At 37.2% G+C, this 22,408-nt stretch overlaps 1 pseudogene; it reads right to left on the reverse strand.

The window, feature by feature from the left end:
- Nucleotides 1–17,938, reverse strand: part of LOC105551208 — a 174,906-nt pseudogene extending 156,968 nt beyond the window's left edge.
- Nucleotides 17,939–22,408: the final 4,470 nt, after the last annotated feature.

The raw sequence follows: 22,408 nt of genomic DNA on the forward strand, positions 1-22,408 counted from the left end.
CAAAGTGCTGGGATTACAGGCATGAGCCACGGTGCCCGGCCGCAATTCGTTTTAAGTGTTTGCCTCCCAATTAAAAAGGTTACCAAGTTCTTTTCTGGAAAAATTAGACCATGTAAAAATAACCTTTTCCCCACTTGTGCATTTTAATGGAGCAATCAAATACTAGCTGTGGTATTTTTTACAGTATTGTTGGTCAAAAGTTGTATCAGAATTGTTTCATATCGGTAGGTATTAAATGGACCATTTGCATAATCTACTGAAGATTTTTCGGAGTCTGCACATGTGTGTCTGCTTATGGTATTTCAGGTATTCTAAATGTTTAAGGTTTTATGTCATCATAAAGACCTCTGAGCCAGTGGTATGCATTATCTCAACTTCTGCCTCCAGAGTGAGAACTGTGATGGAACAGTGTAATACATGGCATAGTTGCATGTCTGGAATTTCAGAGAGTGTATGTATGTCAGAGTATGTGTATATGCACAAAACATAGCTTTTGATTTTAAAAACTTCCATAAAGTTCTTCTCTGCTTAGTCTTCTCCTGCTGTTCATTGATTTAATTAATAGCAGAAATTAATAATTTAATTCAACAATATAATTATTAAAAATGTACCCCACCTCACACATTGTGCACATATCATTTCTAATCCTCACAACAGCCCTGTAAAGTAGGCATCATCATTCTCACTTTTACAGCTGAGATAACTAAGACTCAGATAAGGCTTAGGTAAATTTCACAAGAGCCTTCAGGTAGTCATTGTAAAGTCAGAATTCAAAGCTAAGTCTGGCTGATTTAAAGCTTTTGTTCCTGCCTCTGTGTCATACTCTTGAGGACCTGTTTTGTGATTCCACTAGATTATGAGATCTGGATGTCAGGAATTGCATCTTACAATGTGTTATATTACCCAGAAAGGTAACTTGTGGCAAATGTTGCTGTTCTTGCTGAAGGTGGTATAGGTAGCTGTCAAGGGGCATATTAGCCTTTTCACATACCACTATGGGACCATTTCGTGCCATATTTTTGGGTAACAGGCTGTACAAGGCTCAGTTTTGGTCGACAAGGAACGGTGCCAGTGGGGTCAGATCTTGAGTTTATTCACCAGACTGCAAGTGCTTTTTCCCTTTTGCGCATTGTTCTATCCCTAGCACCTAAGACCAAGCTCATAATTACCCCCTCAATAAATATTTGTTACTGACAAATAATAATAACAGGTCTGTAGGAACTGTTAACTTTCTTCCATGGCTATGTATTACATCCTTAACCTAGGCCGAACTTCCTTCTGATCTAAGCCACTGCTTACACAGGAGTTGGGGCAAGGGAGGGTAATGGAACAACATAAACTTATTATGTTGACTGGAAATACCAACACAAGACTCATGCCCTTTGGAAGCTAGGTCAGTAGCATTATCTTTATATAAAGGATGGTAATGAGGAAAAATAAATTCAAAACAATTCTGTGGCAGAGGTGAAGGGAGATACATTTCATTTCCCTTTTGTTTTTGAATTACACAAAATGATGATGTGTTTATAATCTTTTGTGCATGTTCAATTGATCATCAAATTTACTTACAACTGTACCTATATAATTTAAGTAATATGGGCTTTAAATTTGCCAACAAATATCCTAGTTAATAAAAAATAGTCTAAGCCGTGTATTTCCAGGATAATACTGCATAGTGGAATAGAGCCATGGAATTGACAGTCTGGAAAAAAAGTGTTTTGAAAAATGTGACATTTCCTGTACAGTATAGTTGTTACAATTCATATTGCTTATTAGATTTTAAATGGGCAAGACTTCCAAAATCAAAACAATGTGGGCTTATTTTAGATACTGTTGCATGGGAGATTACCGGACATCTGTATGGTTTTTACCCTTCTAAAGCTAAAGTTCACATGCTGCAAACAGATGCCATAATTCTATCCTAGATTAAGGTTTGTTTAACCTATACTGAGTTTTTAAAAGGATTTGAAGTAATAATTGGCAGCAATAATTATCAAACTATCTCTCAATTTTCATTTGGGTAAAAGGAATGATTCCATGAAATACATTTGTCCCTTCCTTAAAAATAATTTTTCTCATAATTTTTCTACTGAGCAAGAGGTGTTTATTCAGTAGGGATAATAGAATTCACCATTGGGCAGGAAATTAACAGTAAGAGTAAGCTAATAAGTCTTTTTTAAGCACCTATAATTGTAAGGGATGCTGTGGAGAGAGAAAGGAAAACGAAGAACTGTCCCTGCCCTTGAGGAAACTGACAGTCTGGTTAAAACACAGTAACGTGACTTGTGTTTTTCTAGATTCAGATCTAATTTTATTCAAACCATGTTCCTCAAACCATTACTAATATAGGAAAATATTTATATAACATAATATGTAAAGGTGTTTTTTGTCTTGTTTCCCAGTGCCTAAATTACAAAAGAATTCAATTGAACTTAAATGGAATTTTATGCCCATTTAATTTTTTAAAAACTAGAAGATGTTTTTAACTTGTTCATGAGGCATTGAATGTATTATAAAATTTGAAACGGTATTGGTGATGTTAAGAAAATCTTGGTATGATTCTTAAGTTGTTAGTGACACTTCATGGATATTAAGGTACCTATAAATAGTACCGAAATGTGGCATTCCTTTTTTTTCGTGGTGGGGGTATGAATTTGACCACTGTTCAACTCATATCCTTTTTTTTTGTCTTATAGAGCAGAAACTAACTTTAGTTAGTATACTGCTTTTGAGATGTTCTTTATATAGAAATTTAAGGCATGGGAAATTATTGTTTAGAAAGAAAATGAATGAAAGCTTATTTGGACCTTCAGACTATGTTTAAATCACATTATATAAGATTATTTAATTAGTACAAAACTATTCTACTAATGTAGTTTATTTTGAGAAATAAGTATTTGAAACATAGATCTTAAAGCGTTTTCTTATAAATTCACTTTTTAGAAATTTGGATGTTCAGCAATTTTATATCACTGAAAGCTGTGTGTACTCTAATTTGGTCCTTGATATGTTTCTCATTATAAGCAGTATTAAAAAAAATAGAGAAAATATTTATCATAAGTATGTTATTTTTAAGTACATTTCCTTTTAATTGAATGAAACTAAATTTTCTACCTGATTTGTGGACCATCAGAGAAAAGAAGATACATATTAAGGAGGGAAAAAAAGGAAAGAGACTGAAAGATTAATTAGAACTTATTCCTTGTACAATAATATTTTAGCTTTAAACTGTTAGTGCTTTATATTAGGATCCACTAAAGATCTTAAGTTAGCCTGCTAAATTTTAGCTCCTCACGGTAGCTGGTTTTTCAGAAACTTACATGCAAAGGATGTCTGTTCCGAGTTGACTTTTGTTAGTAGTAATTCTATTTTGACTTAGGTGTTTCAAGATACTTTTCCCTTAACTCTTACATTTAAAGCATTAACATATAAATCTAATTAAAACGATGTATTAAGTTGACTGATTAAAAATAGTTGTATAGTCACAATTTTGTTTCTCCTAAGAATTAGAGGTTTAAATCTCTGAAAACATTAATGTGTGTGGAGTGGTTATGATAGTCCAGCTGCCATTGTGTGTGTTCCATTTAAATGTTAATGTATCTTAGAGACTCTAAAGTTGAGCTCAGAAGGTAAAGAATTTTAATTTGAATAGTCATTTTCTTTTTTTTAAGAATACTAAAATCTGTTTTATACTAAAGAAAAAAACATATTAGACAGCCAATACTCAATTACCTCATTTTAAAGTTTCTAGTATGATACTGAGTATTATTTTATAGTTCTATGTAAAGGAAAAGAGTAGTGTTTTAAAGAGAAATCAGGTTGTGGAAATACATTTCAAATAATTTGAGCTGTGAAAAAGACTACTAACGTTAGCAGAAACACACTGACCTATGTGTGACACACACATATCTATATACTATGTATATATTTAGATTATATGTATTTTTTCCAACACACAGTTGCTGGCTTGAATGTACTGTATTCTTAACCACTGATTAAAACTTAGTCTTACAGTTAGTCTGATACTGTAATTATAAATAAACTTCCAGGAGCAATTCTTGAGGACAAGTTTTTAAGGAAACTTCTACTTACCACTGTTCTCTTTAAAACAGGTCAAGATTTGAAGCTCTGTAATTTTGCTTTATTTCATAGCTGCCGTTGGCATTGTGTCAGCTACCATGAATGTTCTCTTAAGCAAGGTTACCTTCTGTTGCTTTTAGCAGCCTTTTCTACTTCCTTACAATAAAATAGGCCATTTGTGTGAGCTGCTGTTGATTGCATATTTTGAAGTCATTTTTGTCTTTAGTCATTTCATTACCAGCCTGTGATTATCTTGTGTTAAAAAAACAAACAAGTTGGCAGAAAACCTCTTTGATCTACCCTAACCTTTCTATATGTAAATTTTGGAAAAGCGACACTGTAGCATGCCAATAAGATTTGCTCCTGCATTGACATTTCCAAAGTAATTATAAAAAGGATTATAAAATTTACTAAAGGAATTGCTATTTGTTGGTTGACAAAATTTACTTAAGCCACATAATTGTAAATTTATGGAGTCAAGGGTTGCCATCAAAGAAAATATTTTTGTTTATTCTAAATACCTTTCTTTTATTTTAATTTTTTATTTTCTAAATACCTTTATTTTATACAGCTAGGAAAAGTAACAGCGTTTTGAACATTTTGAAGAGGTCTTACATTTTTACTTATTCCATTCTTTAATATAAAGGTTTCCATGATTTAAGTAAGACATAATTCTGTATGATTTGCTTTAAATTAATAGTTACTGGTTAGAATTTAAAATTCTGTTTTATAGTAACCAGTAAGGATGTGAATTGTGTATTTATAGCAGTATACAGATTTACAGATTCTATGACACACGGTTAGACACATTGGTTTTTATGAAAATCCATTAGCATTTTTCTCCTGTTTTATCTGTGATTCCAGAATAATATGTGGGGGTGATTTTCTTGAGAACAGGAGTTATTAGCATCATTCTTAGGAGTAAAAACAGTACCCCTCCTTTTAAACACAGATCTTATTTTTTTGCTACTTTTTTTTTTTTTTTTTTTTTTGCTCCTTCTCCAACTTCCCTGCCATTCCTCTTAACTTCTGAGGCTTGGAGAAAGTGAACTTTAAAAACTAGAATTCTTTCTCTCTTTTGAATGACAGACCTTATGGGGTTACTTATGTGGTTGGGTTTCTCTCATCCCAGATGGAGTATTTAAATACTTTATAAAATTCTTTATAAGATTACGTGCTTAGAGATACTTTTGCTTGGTTACACTTTTGCTTTCCCAAACAGTTGTTTTTGTTTTTTGACACAGAAAGCAATGTTGTACCTCATTTGGATCAAAGCCCAGTTAGTTTAAGACACATATTTTGTAACAAAAATTTTATGTTTCTTAACATGATTTGGAAGTTAGTATTAATCATTTTTATAATTACTTGCATTGGTAGTTTGTCATTGTAATTTTACAAAGTGTTTCTAGGTTACAAAACCTAGAAGTTCTTTGCAAGGCGGTGGGCCAGTGATGCCAACCCGTGGAAATGGCTATGATAAACCAGTTTTCTCTGGGTTCATTTCTAGTTTGTGTCACGGTTTGAGAAAAACAATAGATGAGAACAAGTTAGTATGAATATTTTTAATCATTTCGTCTGTTAAAACTTCATGCCATGACTTAGAGACGATGGGCTTATAGGGGTATTTTCAAGAATTGCTTTATAGAACTTCCTCATTAAACGTTTTATAAGGACATTCTGCTTTAACAAATTACATGGTGGTGAGGTGGGGAGCATATGTAATTGTAAAAGGTTTATACCCCACCTATAGATTATTACCTGGTGACTGAAAATGCTGTCTGGATCTTTTCTTGCAGTGCCAGGGAAGGTGGGGGATGGGGAGAATGAAACTTGAATCAGTGGCCATCTGGCCCAGATTTGGCTGATTTCCTGTGCACTGCCCTTTGTTTCAGCCAGACAATGGATTGTTCCTTTAAAAGATAAGAACTCCATTGATGACTTTGTGCTGAATCAGCACGTTGGTTTGGGATTGCAAGCATAGACTCATATCGAAGGGTTTTCTCTTGTTCATAGGTCACTATCCTTGTCTTCATCCATTACAAAAATATTCTTAAGGTTGTTTTCTGTAGTTTCTGTGCTGAGATTACAGACAAATTGAATAAAATAAGTGGACATGTAGTTTTCTAGTTTTGTATTACCTGTCTTAAACATTGAAATCTCCTTGTCTTTAGTTTCCAAAATTAATATCTCCCTGATTGTGACTTTTGATAAATCTTTATGTAGAATCTTTTCTTATGGCTGAGCTTGAATTTTCTATTTGAATCTTCAATGACTTAAATTTAATGTTGTCCTAAATCTAAGTTAGACTTTTATGATATGGCTATGGAAATGGTAAATTTTCTGTGACATCTGTTGTCATATATCTGCAAATTACATTTTAGGGTGGTAGAGCTACTCCTTACTTTAAATGCTACCTACTCACTGTGACACTGTTTAATAAATGGTTATTGACTAGAGAAGTAGGGATCTCTGTCACCTAGCATTCTAAGTCAGTCAGTCATCAGTTTTTGTAGGTTGTCTCAGAAGCAGTAGAGAGTTGTCATTTTTCAGAAGACAAGAACAACCTTCACTGCTGCCATTTTGTTGTATGACCAAGAAATACGAAAACAATCATTTTTACTTTTGAAGTTACAGGAAGATTGTTGGCAGATTTTGTCTGCCTTTTAGTTTAATTCTCATCTCTTTACAGTTGAATTGCCATGTGACTCCCCAGGGCAGAATTTTCTCTGAAACCACTGAATACTTCAAAATCAAGCATCTGATCAAAATAAACTGCATTGAGATCTAACCTATAATTCATTTGTGTAGATAAAAGTATGTTGTTTAGGTAGAATCAAAGGGCCTGATCACAAGAAAAAAGCTTAATAGTTAGTTCCTTAGGTATCTAATTATGTAGCAGATGGGACCACACAGCACAGTTCGCCTTTATTTAGTGTAATTAATTTTAGATCTGCATCCAGAAAAAAAAAATGATGATGACAAATGACACAAAATCTTAGTATGTATTCATATAGGGCACTATCCACTCATAATTGTTGTTCCTCTTCTCTTTTGGATCACTTTAATCTACTCCTTACTCTACTCGATGCTAATAAGGTCTCAGAATTGCTTATTTGCTTTAAATGCATGAGTAGTTTGGATACACTGATATTAAGGGTGTCATGGATGTTCATTGGAATAGAATACTCGGATTTAGAGGATTGGTTAATTAAACTGTAAAATAAGCCAGAGTTAAAAGCTACAATAACGAGACCAAGACAAGTTCTACTTTATTTTCCCCCTGCTTTAATCAGAAACTAGTTCAGGGAACTAGTTCGAGGTAGAGGGGAAGGTCTTATCCTTTCTCCCCCTCCCCCCTCCTGGTCACCCTTCTCCCCTGCCCCACGCCCCCCAACCTCTGACTCTCCTTCAAATCTCACTGAGGAATTATAGTCTCTACAGAGGCTTGGTTGCAGATGCCTGGAAAGTTTACACTGCAGAGAGTTGTTTTGTTTGGCATAGCTAATCAGGAGCCAGGCTGGAATTGCTCATAGCTGTCATTCAGGTTTTGTTTCAAAGTCCAAGGACCTGCTGGGAAAAACAAAAAGCTAATGAAAGCTGACTGTATTTAGGCCTCCAATCTGTAGAAACTGAAATGATGTCCTGACAGTGTATTCTTATTCTTTCACATTCTTGCTGTTACTAAGGTAACAGATTTTTAGAGGCTTTCCATCTTCATTGTCAAGTATTTGCTACACTTATTGTTGTTTTTCAGATTAGAGCAATTCAGATTATCTCCTTTTGAGATAAAGGAAAAAGAGAAAATAATGGAAATAAAATGTCTGAATCAAATACCCTGAATGCTAGTAAGATCAGTTTTTTTTAATGCCTTAAAATTCTTAGATTCGTAACACATTAAAATTTAGGACAAGTTCAGTTTCCCAACTTTGTGATGCTGTGTGTATGAAATTCCCATTGTAAGGTGACATAGTACATATTCATATAATCACTAAAGAATATATCTTACAGGAAAAAGGAATATAGTGAACTATACTGTCTTTAAGATCTTCCTTCCTGAATGAAAAACCAAATTACATGAAAAACCGAGGAGCTTGAATTCCTATCTGTAAATGGTAAAATTAAGTAGCATGAAAAAATGGACTGTGATGGGCATATTTATTGAAAACATTGGTTTTTTTTTTGATATTTGTTTTCACAGGATGGTTTGTCTTGATAGATTAGCACTCATCTGTATGGAAATGCTGTTGTTTTTACAGTCTGTTTGGGGCACATATCAAACCTGTGGTTTGATAAGTGATAAACGAAAGATTATTTTGTGGAGACAAGGTGTTCTTTGGGTTGGCTTTAGAACTGAGACTCTTCAGGGATGCTTCTCAGTAGTATTATAACCTTTATGAATCCTCTTGCCATGATTTTGACTCAATTGGAAGATGACACAGTTTTTCTTTCCTTTTTTTTTTTTTTTTTTAACAGGCTTATCAAACATCTTCATCAAATACTCTTTCCCCTGTAGCAGTGACTGTAATATTGAAATGATCTAATTTTAGTATTGATCAGATCATGTCACTAATTTGGCCCCAACACAGTAACACAGTAAAAGCCTATGTTCATGGAGATAAGATCTAGCTTAATTTTCTTCCAAGAAATAAATAAGAGAATGGGCAGCTGGCTGAATGGAAAAGAACCCATAAGGATCTGGAAGAAAAGTGTTAAAAATGTATCAGGAGGCCCTTGTTTTAATTTCTATATCTCTGTTCATGCTAGTTTCCCAGCCTGGAATTTTATCTTTTCTCATCTCCACCTATCTAAATCCTATATGTCTCAAGGTCTGGCTCAGGTCCTTCTCCATTCACTAAGCCCTCTTCAGCTACTGGTGTCCAGAAGATAGTAAGAGAGGCTGTATCCTCAGCTGGTTACGGTATTGAAAGGATTGTGTTCAAATAGGGTTTTAACATTTTTAGGAGGAGAATGATTAGGATGAGGGAGATATAAAGGGAAAATAACGTAGATGGAATAGATCATTTGAAATGGGCAAGTTTAATCCAGAAAAGATTTAAAGAGAGACAAGATATCTGTCTTCAAGGGCTGACATATGCAGCTGGAATTAGATTTACTCTAATTACCTTTAAGGCAGTGGTTTCAAATTGTGCTGCGCAGAGCTTCAGGGATTTTGTGGTGAGCCTTGGGCTGCAGGGAGGTAGAGAAGAGCCAGAGAGGAGTAGACATGCTGAGTGCCCCCTGCAGCTGCCAACAGAAGAGTTCCACTTTTAACTGCTTTATGTATTGTGTTTGTGCCTACTATTTCTTTTAAAAACACAAGGCATGCTTTCAAAAATAAAGTTTTGAAAAGTACTGCTGTATAGAATAATAAGAGAGTTTTGGTTCAAATTGCAATAAAATGTTCTAGCAATAAGAGACTTTGAAAAATTAAATGAACTGCTTTGTGAGATGTGAGTTCCACATTAAAGCAGAAATTAATGACCCTGGCAAGGATGTTGGAAGATTTCTGCTTTTGAGGAAAGGTTGAGTTAGATGACCTCCTGGATTTCCTACAGTTCTAAGATTGTGTAATTGATTTCTTCTCTTACTGTGAGTATCAGATAATCTGACATTTAGCTGTTTTTGTTTGTTTGTGTTTTGTTTTTGTTTTTTTGGAGATGGAGTCTCACTTTGTTACCCAGGCTGGAGTGCAATGGCATGGTCTCGGCTCACTGCAACCTCTACTTCCTGGGTTCAAGTGATTCTCCCACCTCAGCCTCCCGAGTAGCTGGGACTACAGGCATGTGTCACCACACCCGGCTAATCTTTGTATTTTTAGTAGAGATGGGGTTTCACTATGTTGGCCAGGCTGATCTCGAAATCCTGACCTCATGATCTGCCCGCCTCGGCCTCTCAAAGTGTTTATTTTATTTTATTTTATTTTTAAAACGGAGTCCCAATGCTGGAGTGCAGTGGTGTGATCTTGGTTCACTGCAACCTCCGCCTCCTGGGTTCAAGCATTTCCCCTGGCTCAGGCTCCTGAGTAACTGGGATTACAGGTACAAACCACCACACCCAGCTAATTTTTATATTTTTAGTAGAGACGGTTTCACCATGTTGGCCAGGCTGGTCTCGAACTCCTGAACTCCTGACCTCAGGTGATCCACCCTCCTTGGCTTCCCAAAGTGCTAGGATTACAGGTGTGAGCCACTGGGCCCAGCCACATTTAGCTGTTCTTAATTGGGCTTTTGGAGAAACCCCACCTCCTCATTACATCGTGAAGTTGCAGAGAGTAGGAACAATGTCTTCATTGTTTTTGCTTTTGGATTCCTCAGATCCTTGCACAGATGTAGGGGCTCAGTAAATACCTGTTGATAGAGAAATGACTGCAAGAAGTACTTGCTTGATTGCCTTATGACCCCATCCAATCATAAATGGTGATAAGGGAAGGTGTTTGCAGGATTTTTTTTTTTCCACTTTTGCTTTCTGCCCTTAAGAAATAGTAGAAATGACAAAGAGTTGAGATTAGCCAGTCCCAGCCCAAGCTCTTTTTTTTTTTTTTTTTTTTTTTTGCCAAGAAGGCCAGAATACTACTTTGTCTGAAAAAGTGAACGTTGCTCCCAGAGAGCCTAATAGCTAAAAAATGTAACATGGAAATCAGGATTCTCCATACAAATAAGAAACTGAGGCACAGTAGAATGGTGAAGTGAGGAGATTTCTAGATATTCCAAGTGCAAATAGGGGAATATAAGAGGATCACATTGGCAGCCTTGACTTCAGGGTCTTTTGCCCCGATTTCAGTTGGTTCTCATGTTATTGAGAACAAGGACTAAAGGATATGAATTACAGGAAAGTTCTTCCAGATGCACAATTGGAATCTAGTAATGGTGGTAGACTTGACAGGGATAGACAGGTGCTCAATGAGCACAGCAGAATCAAAAGCAGTACTTTCACCCATAGAAGGCCTTTTATATTTCCTGCCTTAGTCTTGGGTGGGAAAGGGAGAAGTGTTTGTGCCAGCTTCTGGCACACTGCCTTGTGCCAAGTAGACACTAAAGAAGTATTTACAGAATCAAACTGAATTTTATTAATGGTACTTTCAGTTACAGTGCACACCGTAGGTGGGGATCATAGTTCTTCTTGCTTGAAGTCCCCTGTTCCTCTACAAAGTCAGGCGAGTTTAGGAACAACAAGTTCCATGATGTCTATATATATCTAGAGAGAGAGAGGCAGGGTTTCACTCTCTTGCCCAGGCTGGAGTGCAGTGGCACGATCTCGGCTCACTGAAACCTTTGCCTCCTAGGCTCAAGTGATTCTCCCACTGCAGCCTCCTGAGTAGCTAGGACTACAGGTTCACCCACCACACCTGGCTAATTTTTGTATTTTTTTTGTAGAGATGGGGTTTTGCCATGTTGCCCAGGCTGGTCTTGAACTCCCGGGCTCAAGTGATCTGCCCGTCTCAGCCTCCCAAAGTGCTGGGATTACAGGTGTGAGCCACTGTGCCTGGCCCTGGTGTCAGTATCTTAGAGTTCAGATGAGGAGATTGGTCATATCTGAAAACACAAATAGACTTGTGAAGATCTCTGTACAAGTTGTTCATTGTTGATAAGTGACAAGAAGAATGTCTGGAGCCAGTAAATGATTCCAGCACTAAAGAAGCCTTGCCGTATCCCAGGAAAAGGGTTACTTTTCATTAGGTGAGTAGTTATAAATCCTAATTATTAATATGTGTACTGTAATGCCTGAGTACTTTCTGGGATGAAAATGTCATAAACAGAAAACTAGATTGCAAAGGGATCTCAAAATTAGTCTAATACTCATGTCTGTTTTACTGACGGAGAAAAAATTGGGGCCCCAGAGATACTTAAAGAACCAGGATTACAGCATAGGCTATTTAATTCCCAGTATAATGGCCTATTCATAATGGTAAAGGAGGAGGATATCTTTATTTGTTCCTTAAATTTTTTACAATATTTAGGAATGGCCTTTCTTCCCAAAGATGTTTTATAATTTGGGGATTATGCCCAATTCTGGGAATTATTTATATATCCTTAAAGTTCCTGAACATGTCTTATGGCTTTATGCAATGAGAGGGCACTACAGGTGTCAAGAACATTATAGAACTGCTCATGTCGTATACAAGATGACACCTTAATGCCTTAGGCAACAAGTGCTTTCTGCCAGTAGTAATGAAAGTATAAGGCCCATGGAAAAATTTAATTAAAACAATTAAGACATGAGAGTCAGAAGAGGCAATTAAAAATACCAATGAAGACAACTGATCTGGAAATGGTGTATTAGTAAAAAAAAAAAAAATTGTTTAAGCATATTGGAACAAATTTTTACTCATTTAAAAGAATATATTATTAATACTTTCAGGGCTTTAATAAAAACTCAGTTGTATGTACATATTTATATGATTCTTAGCAACAGTTCATTAAAATGTTTATCAATTAATTAGCATACTAGATTTATACTGGGCATCTCTAGAGATCAGAAATAGGTAGGATTAGGATAAAAATTTCACAGAGGAAGATTAAACATAAAACAAGAAAGAACTTAAAAACATATTTTACTTTACTATTAAATATATTAAAGAGTCTAATAATGAAAATTAGGTTGTGTTCTACACCTGTTTCCCAGTCACCCAAACACCCTAACCAGAGGTAACTCCATTTCTGGTGTACCCTTCCTGAGATATTCGGTGTATGTACATGCATTTAGGAAAACATATTGAACATATCGTTTGGTACTTTGGAGATTGATGAAGACCTGTCTATGAACTAGTGCTCTTAACAGTATAACATGCTATCTTGTGATGTATCTGAGAAGTGTCACTTGTTCAACAAAGGCTGGAGGATGTGCTTACACACAAGGATTCCCATCCTGGGTGTAAGTGGACATTGATGACATTGAAGGTTCTCCTCCCAAATTCTGTGATATACTTAAGTGCCTACTAGGTGCTAAGCACTGTGGGGACAAAAAAGAAGCATAAGTAACTTATGTTTTAGTTTGGAAGATAAGATACGTATTCACATGCACACCATAAGAGAAAATGTAAATTCTGTAAGACAAAATAGTGATATCACAAAGCTATATCGAAATAGTTGTTGAATGACCTGGGTAGATGGCAGTTAGTACTATGAGTTAAGCAAAGGGTGAAGAAGTCTAAGAAAACTTTGTTTACAAGGTAAGATTGCACTTAAGCCTTGAAGAATTGAATTTGATTAATAGGGAAGAGGTAAAGAGAGTAGTTTATTATCATTGAACGCTGAAAGTAAATACAGGGATGACGGGTAGACTGGGATGAAAGTGAAGGAAATAAGAGGTTGATTGGGAGTAAAGCTGTTAGGTTAAGACCATGTTATGGAGTCAGTGAAGTCCAGGATCTGAAGTGCAACCTACATAAAATGAGTAACAAGGGCCCACTGAAACTTTCTTTTTTTTTTTTCTTTCATTTTTAGTTGATACATAATTGTACATATTTATGGGATACAGAATATTTCAATACATGTATACAATGTGTAATGGTCAAATCAGGGTAATTAGCATATCTATCACCTCAAACATTTATAATTTGTTGTATTATATACAGAATTCTCTTTTAGCTTTTTGAAAACATAAATTATAGTTAACCATATTCTCCCTAAGATGCTACAGGACATCAGAACTTATTCCTCCAATCTAGCTGTAATTTTGTATCCATTAACCTACCTCCCCCTATCCTTCCCCTCCCCTCACCCTTCCCTTCCTCTAATATCTACAATTCTACTCTACTTCTGTAAGCTCAACATTTTTTATTTTTAGCTCCCATATATGAGTGAGAACATGCAGTATTTATCTTTCTGTGCCTGGCTTATTTCACTTCACATAACATCCTCCAGGCTCATCCATGTTGCCACCAAAGACAGGATTTCATCTTTTTTTTTTTTATAGCTGAATAGTATTTCACTGTAGATACCACATTTTCTTTATCCATTTATCTGTTGATGGACACTTAGGTTGATTCCATATCTTGACTATTGTGAGTAGTGCTTCAGTAAACATGGGGGTGCAGATTGCCTTTGTACTGCTTTCCTTTCCTTTGGATGTATACCCAGTAATGGGATCATTGGATTCTATAGTAGTTCTATTTTTAATTTTTTTGAGAACACCCATATTGTTTTCCATAATGGCTATACTAACTTATGTTGATGGTTGTACTAATTTACACCAACTATATTTAAGAGTTCCTTTTTCTTTGCTTCCTCACCAGCATTTGTTATTTTCTTTTGTTTTTTTTCATGGTAGCCATTCCAACTGAGTAGAGATGATATCTCATTGTGGTTCTGATTTGCATTTCCCTGATGATTAGTGATGTTGAGCATTTTTTCATATACTTGTTGGCCTGTATACAAAAGTCAACTCAAAGTGGATTAAAGACTTAAACATAAGACCCAAAATTATAAAACTGTGAGTCTAGGCAACGATTTTATGGCTAAGGCTTCAACAGCGTGGGCAATAAAATAAAAAACAGACCAATGGAACTATACTAAACTAAAAAACTTCAGCATAGCCAGGGAAAAATATCAACAGAGCGAAAAGACAACCTGTAGCATGGGAGAAAATATTTGCAAACTGTTTATTCAACAAGGCACTAATTGTTGGAATATACAAGGAACTCAACAGCAAAAACACAAATAATCTGGTTAAAAAGTGGGCAAAAGATCTGAATAGGCATTTCTCAAAAGGTGACAGACAAATGACCAACCACCAGACATTTCTGAGCAGGAATGTGACAGTGTTATATTTCAGAGCAGCAGTTTTAAGCTATTGCAAACATATGGGTGCATGTGGACCTGAATGTTAGTGTTGGAAATAAAAGAGAAAAAAAGAGACTCAAAAAATAAAAGGAAAATAGATACATGATTGCTGATTGAATTTTGGAGTCAGGGGAGACAGATGAGAGACTGATAACTCCAAGTTTTCAAGCCCAGTTTCCTGGGAGAAAGATGTTGCCATTAACAGTAATAGGAAAGACAGAAGTCAGTGTTTTGGAGATGGAAATGATGAATTTGATTTTAGATTAAGGTAGAGATGATAGAGAGACATTCAAATAAAAGTATGTAGTTGTTGAAAGAGTGGGACTAGTGTTCTTGAAAGAAATTGGATGTGGAAGGCAGCATCCCTAATGCAGTACCCAGCTACACCCTGAGTGCACCATCTCTCCAGGAAAGAACAGCTGTTCTCCTATTTAGCTGAACTCTCATCAGACCCAATTTAAGTGGGAGAGAATTATTTACTTATGACAAGGTAAAGTCCAATATAGGGAGATGAAAAAATGGGTATACTTTTATTATTTGACTCAAATATTACATTTCATGTCTATAGAATCTGAAATATTACATTTCATCTGTAATAAAAACAAATATTACATTTTGTTTTTGTTGTACTGTGATTGACAATTGTTTAAATCCTTGCATGCTATTTCAGCTATTTAATTCTGAAAAAGAGTCTTAGGATGGTGTTCTAGTTAAGTTACCCTTCAGTGTAACATTATAGTCTTTATTATTATTAACAAATAATAGTTCTTATGTACATTTAAGGAGAGTGAAATTTAGTGAACTTATTTTTATCCCATGGCATATTGTACCTGCCTCTGACTTAGCAGTTTTTTGTTTTGGCAGGCAAAAAAAAAAAAAAAAAGTTTACTAATGACAATGTAATATCCAATATTGAATGACTGGGTGTTTTACTGAATGATTAATCTGTATAATTGCTGAGATCACTATGTGCAGATAAGGAGGGGGTGAACTTTATTTATTGGTCTCTTCCTCTTTGGACAAAGTCTTGATGCTCCTCTCCTTCTTGGCCTGGAGCCTCTTATCAGGGAGCTTGCATGCTGCTTTGGTCTCAGACCTGTGGGCCTCAGCCTGGTCAGCCAGGAGCTTCTTGTGGGCTTTGTCTGCCTTCAGCTTTTGGATGTGTCCCATGAAAATCTGCTTTTTTCTTTTTCTTTTTTTTTTTCTTTGAGATGTAGTTTTGCTCTTTTCATCCAGGCTGGGGTGCAATGGCACGATCTCCGCTCACTGCAACCTCTGCCTCCCGGGTTTAAGCGATTCTCCTGCCTCAGTCTCTGGAGTAGCTGCAATTACAAATGCCCACCACCACAGATGCCCCCCACCACCACAATTTTGTTTGTTTTGTTTTGTTTTGAGACGGAGTTTTGCTCTTGTTGCCTAGGCTGGAGTGCAATGGTGTGATCTTGGCTCACTGCAACCTCCACCTCCTGGATTCAAGTGATTTTCCTGCTTCAGCCTCCCAAGTAGCTGGGATTACAGGCATGCACCACCATGCCTGGCTAATTTTGCATTTTTAGTAGAGATGGAGTTTCTCCATGTTGGTCAGGCTGATCTCGAACTCCCAACCTCAGGTGATTCGCCCGCCTCGGCCTCCCAAAGTGCTAGGATTACAAGCATGAGCCACCATGCCTGGCTTAATTTTTGTATTTTTAGTAGAAATGGGGTTTTGCCATATTGACCAGACTGGTCTTGAACTTGCGACCTCATGTGATCTGCCAGCCTCGGCCTCCCAGAATGCTGAGATTACAGGTGTAAACTACTGTGCCCAGCCTAATCCTTGTTTTTGAACGTGTTCCCCTTCACCTTCCGGTATGGGATGTGATGCTCGTGGTAGTCCGTCCTCTTAGATTCACAGTACCTTCTGAGCAGCCAGTGAGGAATTCTCATACTCCTCATACGGGTTACCATCTTGGGCATTTGAGAATCGCCTGCCCTTCTGGTGGGCTAAGGTGTTTTTCTGGCATTGAGACCAGGAATGGACACGCACGGGCTTGAAGATGATCAGCCCATCTTTGATCGTCTTCCAGGTGTCCCTGCAGGAGTTGGTGTTGGCAATTCCACTGATCTCATTGGAGTCCAGCCAGACCTTTTGCTATAGCAGAGGACACTGGAGGTTAGCCTCTTCCAAAGCTGATCATACTCATGCCTGGGGCCTCAGTGCCTAAAGAAAAGCTGGTTTAGCAACTTTTGAGCTGAAATGTAATTGGTTGAAACCTCTGGAATATCCCAAGTGAGAAATTATTATACCTTAAGGTAAGGAATAAGTTTTGTTTGTCCTGAGGAGCTGGTATGCCTCGTCTTCTATGTTGATAACAGACTGTTGTGTTCCCCCTTTAGTTCCTGTTCCCTGGGAAAGTTAGAGCTAAATTTGATGCTGAACTCTACATCTATTATTTAGCATATTTTATTTCTTCTGTCTCCTGGACCTGAACTTTCTTTTCCTATTTTGTTACATGTTGTATATCTGTCATTATAAGCCAGTGCACATCTTGTGGGGGAAGACTGAAGGTACACATAAATTTAATTTATAATAGCCATCAAACCATTCCCACAGTCAAGGTCATGTCTGCTCAGCATGTATAATAATTCCAAGTTCATAATAGGTACTCTAAAAATGTTTTGGAATGAAGTTCAACAAAAGTTCAGAAATTTCAGGAAGACTATTTGAGTGGGAAAACTAGAGGTACTATCTTGAAAAAGAGGGCATTTATGCTTAACTCTGAGAAACAAATAGTGTTTGACAGGCAGAGATGGGCCGATGGGTTTTTTAGGGAAGGGAGTTACATGAGCAGAAATGTAGAGGCAGAAAAACATGAGCCTTAATCCTCGTTAGGGCAAATAATCATTTTGGAGAATCATGGGGAAGATGGATGGAATGGTAGAAGGGAAGCCTGGCCACCTGTGCTGTGGCTATTCCTTGGCTTTTATCTCTTTCTCATCATGTCTAGAGCCAGGCCCCAGATACCATAAGCCGGGGGTGTAAGAGTTCACAGGGATAGGAAAGGGCACACACCCACTCTTCGAGTGTCCTCTCTCATCCCGCCCTTGACTCTTAGTCATTGACTCTAATCCTTTACTTAAAACAACTAAGCGGTGATGTTATTTTAACCCTGCCTAAAATCCAAGGAGTCCACAGGCTGCCAGGTAACCTTAATTATTCTTTAGTTTACCCATCAGGAGTTCCTGAACATAAAGTACACTTACACACATAGGCAGCAAGGATTTTCTCAATGAGTTATTTCACTACTTGAAGCTGTCTGGTGAAATTTGGAAATAATACAAATAAATGCTTATATTTATTGAGCATTGTGTGCCAAGCATTCAACTGAGTACATTGTATTGATTGTGTCATTTCATCCTTATCACCATCCTTAGACATGTATGCTATGATTACCACCATATTAGTAATAAAAAGCAGACAGAAGTCTAGTACACTACACTTGAATTCACACAGTAAGTGCCAGAGCTGGGATTTGAATCCAGGCAGCCCGATTTCAAAGCCTGAACTATTAGCCAGTACATCATATTGATTTAAAGGAAACACATTAAGAAAGTATGAGAGAGACACATGTTCTGTATTCAATAGATGATGACAAACAATGAAGTGTGACTGTTAAAGTAACAGACCTTTATATTTAAAATTTCATGAACTGAGTGGTTCTGGGCCCATTGAGGCCTTTCTTTTGTCATTTTAATATTTGAATAAATAATTATCTTTGGATGCCTTTAGATGGGGCTTGTACTCTTCGTTCATTCATGTCACCCCACAAATGTATGTTAGTGTATTGTGATGTTAGTTCAGAATTCATTTATTGACCGGACATAGTGGCTCTCACCCATAATCCCAGCACGTTGAGAGGCCAAGGCAGTAGGACCGCTTGAGGCCAGGAATTTGATACCACCCTAGGCAACACAGTGAGACTCTGTCTCTACAAAAAGCTAAAAAAAATAGCCAGGCATGGTAGCATGTGCCTGTAGTCCCAGGTACTTGGGAGGCTGATGTGGGAGGATACCTTGGGCCCAAGAGTTTGAGGCTGCAGTGAGCTATAGTCTTGCCACTGCATTCCAGCCTGTGTGACAGCAAGACCCTGCTCTAAAAAAAAAAAAAAAAAAAAAAAAAAAGACTGCACATGTTAGTTCAGAATGTAGCCCCTACTCATGTAGATTGCTGTTTAAGGCAAGGAGAGGGGAAAAAGGGATGATGTCAGCCATGCAGGTTTTCTTAATCAGGGAAGGAAAACCTTTCCCAGAAATCCCTGCAGTGGACTTTCCATTAGATTTCTTAGCTAGAACTGGGTTGCATGACCATTCCTCACTACAGGGGAGGCTAGAAGGGTGGGGAACAGAATTCTCAGGATGAGTTTAAACCAACCAAAATCCTTCCCTTAAAGCTGTGCAAATTGGCACCCCAAACAAAACTGGAGTCCTGTTAGCAAAGAAGCAGGGATAGATACTAAAAAAAAGGACTAAGAATGTCTGTCATTCATTATGTTCTTCAAAATTATGATTGACTACACACTACCCTCACAATGGAATGATTCATTAGGACAAGCTAACTGCTGTAACAAACATCCTTAAAATTCCAGTGGCTTAATTACTTGCTCATGCTGTAGTCTGACACAGTGAGGCACTTCTCCTTGCCGTCACTCAGGGATCCAGGTCCTTTCATCTTGTTCCACTACTATCTTCCAATTCTGGACTCCAAGATTGCTGTGGAAGGAAGAGAGCATATAGGAAAGGCAAACAACTCTTAACTGTATTGGCCGTCACATCAGCAACGTTCCATCGTCAGAGCTAGGAAATGTTCGACCGTGTCTCCAGGGAGAGGAAGTGGGTTTGCTGTGCGTCTAACCACACTCCAGTTGAGTGAAATCTAGTTGTCACTGAAGACAGTTGACAAAATGGATAAAGGTATTTTTTACAAATGTAAAAAATGGCTTTCATAAGAAGTTATAAATGGACTTATAATTTTTTTATATTTCTTAAAGATATTTCACCTACTTTTCCTCTTTATCGACCGTTAAAATATGAGACAGTCTCAAGCACTTTATTTCCAAAACACCTTCCTTGACTTCTCCAGACAATAAGCAGCTCACTGCATTTACTTCTGTGCCGGGCTACCCCTTAGCATACATCTCACTTGGCTCAAAACTCAGAGGGCGAAGACTATGTGCAGTTCATCTTTTAATCACCAGGGCCTAATGCCAAGAAGATAATAAAAAAAGATGTAATTGAATTAATGTCTAAATAGATAAATGCATGTATTGACAGTAGTAAAACTTCAGACTAAAAGGAGAAAAAGCTAGTCTTAAATTCATGAAAATTTTTATTTAGATAATTTTTATAAAAATGTTTTTCTCTGGCAGGCTGGGCGCAGTGGCTCATGCCTGTAATCCCAGCATTTTGGGAGGCCAAGGCGGGTGGATCACCTGAGGTCAGGAGTTTGAGACCAGCATGGCCAACATGGCGAAACCCCATCTCTACTAAAAATACAAAAATTAATTCAGTGTGGTTGCGGGTGCCTGTAATCCCAGCTACTTGGGAGGCTGAGGCAGGGAGAATTGCTTGAACCCGGGAGGCGGAGGTTGCAGTGAGCTGAGATTATGCCATTGCACTCCAGCCTGGGTGACAGAATGAGACTCTATCTCAAAAAAACTCAAGTTTTTTTCTGTAGCATAAATGATAATGATAATTTGAACTAACTGTTCACAAATAATTAGCATATGTAGTAATATTTTGTCACATCTAGTTCTAGTCAAGTGATTATGAGGTGAAGATCTTAAATTTTTTTCATAAATATATTAAGTATGCTATTCAGTTTGAGTGGCCTTATATTTCACATCTGTAGAGAATAAATGAGATTTTTATTTCATTAGTAATATTTGTCATACGTAACTATTTTAATTTTCTATTCATTAATTCCACCAATGTTCAGTGAGTTCCTATGCAAACAGAAGATACTAATAAGCACACTAATCTGTAATTATATAATTAAATGATTTTATTAGTTGGGATGAGGGCTAGAAAAGGTTGGACTAACTGGGAGTTCATAATTTGTCTTGGAGATTTAAGAAAGTTTTTGAAGAGGTACTGTCTGTGTTGAGATGAAGAGGAAGAGTGAGACAAAGCACAATGGAGAGTTGGGGAGAGAGCACTTCAGAATGTTTGAAGGTGCTAAGAGGAAGTGCTTGACACATGGGAGGAACCGAGAAAGAAGGCTAGGGCCATCGGCTGGAGGGGCAGGACAGGTGGAGATGTAGGCGTGGGCCTCCCAGAACATGGTAAGGCCACTGGACCTTTACTTTAATGCATTTGTACATGTGATTTTAAAAAAATGAAGAAAAACTTACTGTTTTAGATGACAATGCATAATAAACATTTTAACCATCATAAAATATTTTAGAATAAGATGGGTAAATACTGTCTTAGTCCATTTTGGTTGCTATAACAAAAATGCCATAAACTGGATGACTTATAAACAACAAACATTTATTTCTTACAATTCTAGAGTCTTGGAAGTCCAAGATCAAGTCACCAACAGATTTGGTGTCTGGTAAGGGGCCTATTTCTTGATTCATAGATGATGCCTTCTAGCTGTTTCCTCACATGGGAGAGGGGGCAATGGAGTTCTCTGGGGTGTCTTTTATAAGGTCACTAATTTCATTCATGAGGGATATAACCTTATGACCTGATTACCTCCCAAAAACCGAACTCCTAAAACCATCACCTTGGGGATTAGGATTTCAACATATGAATTTTGGAGTGACACAAACATTCAGATCATAGCAAATACCAAGTATACACACACACATACACATACAAACAACACAATTTTTATTTTTATTTTTTGAGACTGAGTCTCACTCTGTTGCCCAGGCTGGAATCCAGTGGCACGATCATGGTTCACTGCAGCCTCCACCTCCCAGGCTCAAGCAATTCTCCCACCTCAGCCTCCTGAGTAGCTGTGACCACAGACATGTGCCACCATGCCCGGCTAATTTATTTAATTTTTAGTTTTCAATAAAAAATACCAGCCAGGCATAATGAAACATGCCTGTAATCCTGGCACTTTGGGAGGCTGAGGTGGGCAGATCACTTGAGCTTAGGAGTTTGAGACCAGTCTGGGTGACAAAAAAACTCTCTCTACAAAAAAACTAGGCACGCCTGGTGGAGTGCACCCATAGTGCTAACTACTTGGGAGCTGATGTGGGAGGATTGCTGAAGCCCAGGAATTCAAGGCTGTAGTGAACTATGACTGCACTACTGTACTTCAGTCTAGGCAACAGAGCAAGACCCCATCTCTAAAGAAAAAATAATAAATAATTATTATTTTTTAAATACCACACTTATAATAACAATGAAAAAAATAAAATAGGCTGGGCGTGGTGGCTTATGCCTGTAATCCCAGCACTTTGAGAGGCTGAGGTGGGTGGATCACGAGGTCAGGAGATCAAGACCATCCTGGCTAACACAGTGAAACCCCATCTCTACTAAAAATACAAAAATTA

The sequence above is a fragment of the Mandrillus leucophaeus genome, unplaced genomic scaffold (genome assembly GCF_000951045.1).
Source record: "Mandrillus leucophaeus isolate KB7577 unplaced genomic scaffold, Mleu.le_1.0 Scaffold51, whole genome shotgun sequence".
Taxonomy (NCBI): Eukaryota; Metazoa; Chordata; class Mammalia; order Primates; family Cercopithecidae; genus Mandrillus; species Mandrillus leucophaeus.